Source organism: Puntigrus tetrazona, chromosome 5 (genome assembly GCF_018831695.1).
Source record: "Puntigrus tetrazona isolate hp1 chromosome 5, ASM1883169v1, whole genome shotgun sequence".
In the NCBI taxonomy this organism is placed as follows: domain Eukaryota; kingdom Metazoa; phylum Chordata; class Actinopteri; order Cypriniformes; family Cyprinidae; genus Puntigrus; species Puntigrus tetrazona.
Window position 1 is genome coordinate 2,972,710 of NC_056703.1, and position 11,582 is coordinate 2,984,291.

General features: G+C 40.6%; 1 pseudogene; it reads right to left on the minus strand.

Annotated features, from left to right (window-relative positions):
- LOC122346130 overlaps positions 1 to 9,704 on the minus strand; it is a 31,768-nt pseudogene extending 22,064 nt beyond the window's left edge.
- Positions 9,705 to 11,582: the final 1,878 nt, after the last annotated feature.

The following is an 11,582-nucleotide window of genomic DNA, read 5'->3' on the forward strand; positions in this document are numbered from 1 at the left end:
CTCAGGTCCACACACACACACACACACACACACACACACACACACACACACACACACACACATACTCAAGGGTGGGACCCGAGAAAGAAAACTACACACACACACACACACACACACACACACTTCTCCCAGCCAAACATATCCAGATAATCAGAACTAGGCTAAACAGAATACTGTTGTAAATCTCCAACCATTTAACATCTCCTCTATTCATGTTGTGACCAAACTAAAACTTCACAAATCAGAGACACTACAGAATCTAGAAGTCTTACTACCTTTAGCATCTTATCCTTACAAACAAAATCTGCCGACAGAGAGAGAATGAGCCAGATCTACAAATTATGAACAATCTACAAGAGCTGATTTAGCCAGGAAAACAAATGTCACAAAAAAGTTCACAAAAGTCTAATCTGCTTTGATTCAACATCATTAGAGCGGAAAAATTATATATTAAGAGATAAACTGTTTCCAGTAAACTAACTGGACAAACAAATTGAACACACCAGGGTATAGGTTAACACTGACTTCTAGCCAAACATAGCTATGTTGAGGTCAGTAATTTTGCTAATCTATCAGTCGTTGGGCAACCACCACAACTGGGATGACATTCGACAAGAGATGCAGTTGTTGTTGTTGTAAAGACACGCCTGAACAAGCACATCTGTTTTTATCTTGACAAAACAAAAGCCATCAAAGTGCATGTCATATCGAGAGTTTGTTCGATGTTCAGTGGCGCTCTGCACTGCACAAAACTCAAGACTTTTCTACAATCCTTTCATGTCTCAGCGCTTTAAAGGGTTTAATGTAGACCGCCCAAAGTGCACTCAAAACTCCAAGTTCACTAGACAGTGTGAGTGCAAACATAAATAATACGATTATATTTAACATTATGGTACAAATTGGAACTGGAATGTGAATTAGTAGACACACACCCCAAATAATACACACACACACAATAATACAGGTTAAAAAAGTTTAGGTTCAGTATTTTATGAAAGAAGCTCTCTTATGTCTATCAAGGATGCATTTTTTTTTCAGTAGAGTAGCATTGCAAAATATAACAACATTAAAATTATAATTAAGCAGTTTTTTTTTTCTCCTATGATTGCTTCACTGTCACAAAGCTGAATTTTCAGGCTTCAGCGTCACATGATCCTACAGAAGTGATTTTAATTTGTCATTGTTGAAAACTGTTGTACTTAACTTTTCAGTATACTTTGAATAAAAAAAGTTGTAAAATAATAATAATAATAATAATAATAATAATAATAATAATAAATATAAAAAAATTTAAATTAATGCATGATGGCTAAATAAATATATTACTAAAAATAAAAAAATAAATAAAATCTTACTGACACCAACTTTCCAACAGTACTGTATTTATTCTTTAGATGTTTGCGCACACACCCAGCCCAGCAGAGGCTAGCTCTGTAACCTGCATTGGCCTCGATACCACTTGATAATTGTTTTTGTTCAGAACAAGTCTCTACAAGTGGAGAAACTGAGGCAGTTTTTGTGGACACACCTTGCGTTCATACAACGACTCTTTCATTTCTTTATAAAGACCAGCACAACAAGACACTCACAAGGCAGTGAATTAAAGCACAGCTGCAAAGCAGCAGACCACCGCAAGAAATCTAAAAATATTTCATGTAGGAGAGAAAAATTATTCTTTACAGAAGCACATCTGACAGGACAAAAGCCGCCCCCTCTCTCTCTCACACACACACAAACACGCATGAATCTGCCAGTTTCTCCCATTCTAACGCAGCCCTCAATTTCCTCTTAATGCACGCAAATCTGAGTGCATGTTGTGCGTGGGCAGACACGGGAAACCTGAATGAGTAGACGGGGACAGATCAGGAACAGCAGGGGGAGGGAGAACACAACCTACTGTCCTTGTCTCTGGCTCCGTCAAGGTTCTCATTAACATGTGGAACTCATTTCTGCATTTACCTGACTGTGTATCCCCTACCCGTCACCCAGAAACCTCTCCCAACAACACACAGAGGGAGACAGCGGCACACACTACAACACACAGGAAACAACAAGAGACGGCAGACATGCAGATGCAACAGTCCTGTCAAATGACAGAGCCCCACTGCTTCTGCAGACGACCAAAACAACAGATCGTTTGAATGGAAAATGCGGTTTTTACTCCATGCGTGGTGCATTCGAAAGGTAAACTTCGAAAGAAAAAGTGCACTGTACTGCACATCATTTCTATTGCAAATTACTTTTAAACTAAAAGGACTTTTCACGGATGATATTCTGAAGAGTGTTTGAAATCAGTTTGACTTTCACAGTACAACAAAAACAATGCAAGTCAATGGGAACTAGGGTGTTGTCTATCAGGATTTTGGATCACGGATGGTTAAAAAAACCAATCTGCTTTGAAGAAACGCTGCAGTATCATGCTACGGTCAATGTACTGTACATAAAAATACATCCCATCTAATGTTACACCGACTTGACACTGCACCTACTTAAAAATTAGTACATTTTGTGCATGCAAAATCATCAGTCCCCTAATTTTAATGTTGTTTGAACAACAATGTATTTTGGCACAAAAATCCACCCATTGGTTTATTTGTATAATAGGCTAGGTATGTTTGTAATGCGTGTTTTTCTCATTTTTTATTACCAAAAGATAAAATAATGACTTTTTTCTGGCCAATTCTTCTAAATTTAATATTCTACTACCTTGCAAGGCTTTGTTTTAAAAAAAAAGAGAGAATTCATTTGGCTGTTCTTGTCAGATAACTTACAAAATAGTAAAACCATCATCACAATGAATCGTGACTTTGACAAATAAATAAATCATATTTTTTCCTATATTTCCCACCCCTAATGGGAACCAAGATGCTTTGCTTATATCATCAACAGAAGAAAGTCCTACAGGTTTTGGAGCGATATGAAGGTATGTAAATTATTTATTTTTGAGTAAACTGACCCTTTAAAAACACCTTTAGTAGGGATGCACTGAATGTTCAGGAATCAAAATTATTCTGCTGAAAAAAATTTTAAATAAAAAGCACCAATTCTGTGTTTGAATATGCGAAAAGACCAATTGAATTGTACCCAACAGTCAATTATAGGCATGCACTAAGGAAAACATATCAGCAGTGTAGAAGCATTAGTCCAAGAAAGACCGACAGAGAGATACTGCTAGTAAAACGATTAGTAAATAATCTTTTAAAAATCTGTTTATTAATACACGCACGGATCACATGGACTCAAACTAGTAGTGCAACGGATCACAAAATTCACGTTTGGATCATACTATGAATTTTGAGTCACAAGTTTTCAGACCATCCCCAAAAATAAAAAAGTTTGCTTTTTACTTATTACTAAAAAGCTTACTTTAACGATTACAACTGAGCGCACTATTGTATGAAATATGGTTTGATAGTATGTTAAAAGCGCATTTTAGTTTATAGCAAAATAGCACACTTTGATGATATTAAGTTTATCTTAAGAAGTACTAAAGAGTCATTTTTAGTATATTAAGTAAAAAATTAGTGTGTGAAAATAGAGCACTTTAATATTATTATAGAAGTGTAGCTGCTATTTACTCTCCCCCCACCTACAATAGGGATGTTTAAATATTTAATATAATAAACATGCTTTTAGTCCTGATATGAGAACATGTATGAAATCAATCAAGTAATAAAGTTATATTTTGGTTTAAAATGCCCAAGACATTTTCCTGAGATGATGATTAATGGCACGCATTAAAAAAAAAACATTGACAGATTGTGCAAAATATATAATTGTATAATTAAATACAATTGCAAAATATTATCGTATGTCCATAAGAGTGTCACTAAGTTAAAGACCAAGGAGAGGGAGTGATCATAATGAACGTCCAATCATCAGGTATCAGCCCTGAACGTGCTCTTTACAGGACATCCTGATTAAAACTGTGCCAGTCTCAGAGAAATTCACCAAAATATAATGCCCACATATGAGGACGCGGGTCTTAGGAGGTTAACTGTTTTGTAATTGATTTTTCTTAAAGCTAAAATCGCATTTTAGCTATTTATGCAACAAAAAACAACAACAGTATGACAGGCAGATAGATTCTTGACAAATTATGCATTTCATTCATTTCTAGAATTCCTTCATGTCAATACAAACAACAAAAACACCTTTCAGATCAGGTGCAACCGACAAAAAAAACCCCACTGCTGACTTAAAGCAATGAGAAATGAAGGCCACGGATGGTTTATCAAGTCTTAAGAAGGCTTCATAAACAGAAGGGGCAAACAAGCCAAGATCCGCCGTTCTAGAGACAAACTAAAGACAGGGACTGAAATTTGGAGGTCATGCTAGAGACACAAACAACATGCAGCTGCAAACGCTGGGAGTAATGAAGCAGAGAACATGCGTGTGCTAAATCACATTCAACCTTGGAGAGCTCAAATCCATCATAGGACAAGATGACCATACCATTCCTAAGGTCAAACAAGGGTCAGCGTAAAGTGGTGCGTAAACCAAGGTGCAAAATAGTAAGCGTGTGAAACACCATATTATCCACTATCCATATTACAAATACAACAAAAACACCATCAAGACAAAACACAGATGAGCAGATGTTTTAATACACAACAGAGCTGTATTTCAAACGATTGAGAAAGCAATGTCTCCTTGCATTTTGGCTGATTAACAATCCATATAAACCGAGTAAATAATGTGCATCTCATTTGCAGTCATTACGTCACCTTATATTTATCAGACATTACATAATTTGCCAAACATCATCATTAGCCACAAAAAAACAGCTTTCATATCCATGGAATTGAACTAAGATCGCCAGAAGCGAGGCTATCAAAGCCTGGTTTAGTTACAGTGTAAACGCCTCCGTGATCTTAGACCTATACAGAAGTATAATGGTCTTGCTAATGGTCATCATTTAAGTCCTGTGAGCCTCTTTACATTCTAGCAGCGTTTCTGGTCAACTCGTGCCACACCAGAGCAGTCAGGACAAAGGGCCAACACTGATTACCTTACCTACCTACTTTAACACTGACACATAATCGATGCCGCTGCTGTTTTGTATGCATGTCTCCTGTATTCTCTACAGCTTCACTTTGAAACAAGGATAAGGTGGACAAAGTACACATTTATATGTACTGATGGGTTTGAGGGGTGCAGGTCATTTCAACAATACGGTCCAGAGGATTGGAGGGAGAGTTCAGAGTAAGCTATTTTCTGCTATACTGCAAATAACCACAACAGAATGCAGTAACGGTAAAACTACTTTGCATTATTTGAGAACAGTCATCAATTACTATTAGATAGATAGATATGTGGGTGATATGTTTTAAAACATGGTGGATGCAACAGTATTCTGAACTCACCAGAAATCCAAGTTCTATACATCAACCTGCCATGTTTTGTTTATGTTTATGGATTCGGATCCAATAAGAGCACAGTACACTTATTTAAAATTCTACAAAAATGAGTGAAACGCACATACATTGAAAACCTGGAAATGTCAAACTCACAATGAGTGCAGACTGCTTATTACATTATATTCTGGCAACGTCTCTGACTAGAATAGTGGATAAACCACTCGCTAGAGATAACGAGGAAGAAAAATGTCCAGGTTTTACCCCTCATCACCATTAGAGTGGTCCACGCTCACATTATGCCGCCGACTATGAACTGAACGTCATCAGACGGAGAGTTCACATCCCGAGCATCATCTGAATTTTCACGTCCCCAGAATGACCGCCCGAGGAACTTTCTTCAACCCTGGAGCTTCAGCTGTGAAAGGGCAACACGAGGCTCCATCCCTCTTAATGCTGACTTTTACACAAAACCTCTCATCAGGACCAGCCCACTTAATGTCCTATATACACAAGCTCTCGTAATAACTCCCCAAAGCCATGCGATTTCCCATCTATACCTCCATGCCCCTTGTTTGACTCCAGCCCCCTCGCCCCCACAAATGCCCTGGCAATGACCCTCTATTAGAAGAAGAACGTGTGAGCGAGACTGCGATCATGTTTAAATGGAGGAGTGTGTCATTCGTGTGTTGACTACACAAATCTCTCTCCTCCATATCGGGGTCACAGCCGGTGCTCGACCATTTGTTTTGCTCCTTCCTCACTGCACTGAAGCAGAACCTCAATGATCGTACACAGGCCGCATGGGTCGAGTCAGCAATATACGGCTATAAACAGTCAAGCAGCATCGCTGCCAGCCTCCTATATATATTAGACAAACACACACCTGCTAGTGAAAGATCCGAGTGCATTCTTCTAAATTCAAGCGGAAGAATCAAAGCTGCGCCACGAAGAATCCAACGCCTTGAATGAAAAACTGCTGTAGTAAAAGTATGACTTTGTGCACGTCGAAGTGTTTTGTTTGCACTAAATGAGTTTTTTGAACCTGGCAAAAGCAGAACTGCTATACAATAAAAAAAAAAAAAAAATCTGGTCTGAACAAGAAATCAATTTACACTGCAATTACATATATTTTCTGGGACTGTCACTTATCACCCATGGTCGATCTTAAACACGCAGCTTCACGGCGTGCTTTGCATTCAAATTTAAAATATAAATGACTACATAGTGATGTGACTATTGTTCCATTCTTTTAATAAACCCCAATCTTCTTGACCAACGAATTTCAATGCCTTTTCCTGTCATGCTTCACTACTGGACAAAACATTTTGTAGAGACCGGACTCACGAAGAGGAACATTTAGTAATAACATTGAAAAGTTTTAACAACAAGCATTTACAAAGAGTGAATGGCCTAGAAATGCCAATTTATGACATGTACGGCAAAGGCTATGACACGGTTGCTAATAATACTCACAGAGATGACAAAAGCGGCACAGTCGGGAAGAAAACATAGACCTTCGGAGAAAGATAAACCAGCAGGAGGAAGACAATCAAACTTTAAATTGAGCACATTTGAGTGCGTTAAAGATGCATAACGATCTAAATATAAAAAACGCATTAACGTCTAGGCCCAACGCTTGATCTACAATGAATGTGAAATCCCGCGCATCCTAGAAAAAGACCCTCATCATCGCCATAGCGATCTAATCTAGAAACAAGCCATTGGCAAATCATATGCCTTTTCTTGTTCGGCAGACGCCTGGAGTTGTCATGTGACTTGGGCCACTTGTGTGGAAGTCTTGATTGCCGAGCCAGACACAACACACTCGGAGAGCCTCGCTCGCACGTAACGACTTCAACGTCAAGCTCCCGAATCAAAACACAGACACGAACAGCCGCGAACCAAGCTCAAATTTAGCATGGCATCATTCTGACAGCCAACACCCTGCAGTGCACATCATGGATGTGACCCATATCAGATGTGATAGGAGGGGTGGGTGGGTGTGAACGCGCGTGTGTTTAGCCTCTGGGGAGCGTAAGGCAGAGCTGCTATTTATCAGGTTACAAAAAAAGTGGGTGTGTATTGTGCTGCTCTTGCCGCCTCCGTGTCTGCAGTTCAGCCTCTATCTCTCTCTCTCTCTCTTCACTCGCTCCGTCTCTCGTGCAGGATGGTATGGAGTATACCGGTCTGGTTCTTTTCTTCCACCATGCACACTTCTAGTTCGCTTTTTCCTTACATTTCCAAACACACGCCCTCTCGTTCTTTCTCCGTCTCTCTTCACCAGCACATCTTGCAGCTGGCAGCCTCGGCAGGAGCAAAACTCACGTGATCTCCTCTCACTCTTGACCACCTCTGCCATGTTTTTTCTTCTACACCACCTCACTTTAACAAGGGCTGGGCGGTATATCAAGTTAAAGCGACACAGCGGGAGGCAATGCGCTTTACATCCGTACACAATACCTCGATCGGAGCACATTTGAATAATAGCAGGAGGAGCATGAGACTTGATTTATATTAAGGGCTTTAAAAATACTCGCAGGTTGCTCTGACAGCCGTTCAATGCATTTATGCTTTTCCTTACATTTCACAGGTATATTCTCTATCTGTAAATGGTTAGAACGAAACGGAGGTATTTCTATTTTGCTGTTAGAAGTGCACGGGCGATTCTCTGCTAAACTTCACAGACTTCAGGAACAAGAGCGGCGGCGTGAACGCGCACAAAACAAAACTCAGTGTATTTTATGATGGCAGACAGCACTAATCAAAATCAATGCAATTAATCTGCGCTCCTATGAGAAATTTAGTGAGCTGAACTTTAAAAAGCATTACTTTTGTTTTGAGATAATAGTAATGTTACAATTTTAGAATTTTAGCAAAGGTTTCTGCGCATTATGGAAAGCTTTTCTATATCGGTTTTCACTGGCTTGAATATTACCTTTATTGGACAACATTAGGGTGACGTTTAAATACATTTCTTTATCCAAATAGGCATAAAATGTAGAAAGGATGCAGATGCGTGTCTTATAATCTGATTTCAACTAAATAAATACCAAGAAATGTTGTTTTGGCCGTATCTCCCAGCCCTACAACTACAGCACATCTATATAACAGCAGTGAGCTTTTGTTTTCTGGCAGAAGTCTATAGAAGCCATGGAATACAAGAATAAGAAAATGTAAATTCGAGCTTCAATTCGGACTTTATTCTCACAAACCACAAAATTCTGATCTCGTAGTTCTGTGTTTCCCCCTCGGCTCGGAATCATGAGTTTATATCCCACACTTTTTCCTTTTTTCTCCTCAGAATTGACTCGCTCTTGTTGAGTTACGCAAGTTCGGATCTGCTAGTTTGAACTTTAAGTTAGAATTGTGAGAAAATGGGTACGTGTAATATAAAATGTTCATCGTAATCGGTTTCTATAGTATTTCATGTTGTAACTTTAGGACTAATACAATGCGATAGCGTATTTGATGACAGCGTTCTACAAAAATGATATGCATTGCGTTCTGACATTCAAAAGGCACAATAATTTCACCCGTTCGCCTCCACTTGTTACCAGTGTGTTTCTTCCGTCACAATGTGTGTGCAGAAGCCATCTGAACCTGTTGAGGCCTAAAAGTAAACTTTAGAAATTTAATACGCACTTTGACCTGCTTTCAATAATTTCTGGAGGTTGTAGCGAGTCTCAGAAAGCCGTTTGCCTACTCAAATCATGTCACGGCTGAGGGCCGCTATTCGAAACAGAAGTGAAATATGTAAATACCGGTCATCAGACAAGGAAACTGAAAGCGCGCTTGGCACAAAACTTCCACCAAACAATGGAAACCGTTTGATCGACTCACCCGATCTTGTTCATGAGGCAGCAGCCGCACCGGAGGCAGAGAATCCAGCGACACGCAGCCCGTCCCGTCATGAGAACTCCTGCTTACCAACCGGAAGAGCGGCCCTTGCTTCATCACCCGTCCGTGAGAAACGGCCCGCTTCAGAGACAGTCTGAGCTGCTGGTGGAAAATGCCCGGCCCCATGGAGCCGCTGCCGGACAGATACCCCGCGACATCCGCCTGGCACTTCAGAAAGCGTTCGATGCTCTTCAGGGACGAGCCGCCGGGTTCGTGAAGCCCCTCTAGAGAGCGCTTGATGAGCTTGTTCCAGTCCAGACCAGGCTTTTTGCTAGAGCCGGAGGTGCTGGAACTGCCTCCCGGCCGAGGTTTTGTGAACCCCAAGCGTCCAGGGTTCTCGGGGTCCTTGTAAGAGTTGAGCCCCTTATTGGACACCTTGAGTACGGAGCCATCTTTCACGCTGAGCTCAAGGTGCTCCAGGACGGATCTTCTTGCGGTCAAGCCCATCGCGACATTGACACGGCATTGCAGATGCGCTCTTCGGACGGCCGCTGCTTTTGCTTCTTTACCTTCTTGATGGCCTCCAAGATCCAGGTGGTGTACAACGGGTTGGCCAGCTTCACCATGGCTGCTGTAATACCGCTGGGCCAAGGCCCAACACGCTCTCACAAACCGTAGGGAAGCACCCAGTGGCCTCAGCCCTGGTGCTGCCTCGTCGTTGTCCTCCTCCTCCTCTCTTCGTCCAGGAGGCTATCCTTTGTCCCGGGGAGGTGTAGTAAGTATCTCTGTGCCTGAGCAGGAGCTGTTAGAGAGGAGCCGATCACCATAGCATAGGCTCCCTAAATCCCCCCCCCCAACCTAGAACAGATCCCTCTAACCCAATGACCCTCCCGTCTGAAGGGCTGCCACGCCAAAGCAAAGAGGTGAGGTGTGCGACAGACGGCGACTACTCCAAGAGAAAGTAGAGCCGCGAAAGCCTCGGGTGTCGCTCTTATCCGCCCCGTCTCAAAAGCAGTCAGTCCGGTAGAATCCTGGATTCTGGCGCTCGGTGTTATCCGTTTAGATGGAGCATCTTTGTAAAGAATTGTAGCGGCGCTTCTGTAGACTTTCTGTTAAGGAAACGCAAGCGTGAAAACACTGTCCGGCTTGAACCTGTCGGAACAAGCAGTCCAGAACAGATCCCTCACTCCAGAAAGCAACGCAGGCTGACCATCATCCGACGGAGTGGTGTCCTTCAGAAGCTCCTGCAACCTGCATTCGAAAAACATGAAAGGATCAGACGCTGGAAAATAAAATAAAAAAACACAACGCTATTGAACAAGCATCTATATTAATCATCTGGCTCGTAAAAATGCACTATAGAAACACACAGGCCTGCTAAAGAAGGGCAACTAATCTATGTGCATCTACTGCACAACGACAGTGAACTTTTGCTACTATGTGCTTAATAATTACGTACAGTGTACTTATTGTACTGCAAAACACTTGTTATTAATGTGGGACATGGTTATGTACGGGTTACATGGGATTGTTAGGTTTAAAGGTGGGTCAACTGTAGGAGTAGATATATTTTCAGAAATAATTTACAGCATACAGTATAAGACAGTGCATGGTCACAACACATGCATCAACTTATGCACATTAAGTTGCATTCAAGTAGTTAAAATTTATAAAAAAACAGCACATGCACATTTTAAGTTGCATTCAAATGGTTAAAATGTATAAAAACAGCACATGCACATTTTAAGATGCATTCAAGTAGTTAAAATTTATAAAAAAAAACAGCACATGCACATTTTAAGTTCTGCATTCGAATACAAAACAAAAAACCATTTTATTTTACTCTCAAAGTAGATTGTGCATCATTTGATGTTACCACACTAGCAAACGTGAAACCAAACATAACCCCAACACCACGTTATTTAATATTAGTCAGTGCATGTGTAATTACACTGTAACAAGAACACCACAACAATGCAAAATTGCCCGACAAAGTTAACAAAGTTTTATGAATGGGATAAAACAGAATCAGCTGTCATTTCATGCACACAACAACCTAAAATGTTACAACAAAATGTTTTGCTATAACTTCAAACTAAGGTTTAGCCGTTTTTAACAAGTGGCCACCTGTAAATGAGGTGCTAATCACATGTCAAACAGCAGAAAGGAAAGCACTAAATGTCAACACATATGGCTAATAGTAAACAACACAGCAACGAGGCTCGGACGTTGAAGAAAAAAAAAAAAAAAACGTAAACAGTATTAGACAGGCAGCTTGATAGCGGCTAAACGCGTGAACTTGTACTACAGCGTCGATTATTTAAGCGCGTTTTTCCATTCCTAAAGATGTGAACTTTTAAGCAGCGAAGCCAGCGCACTAGGCGG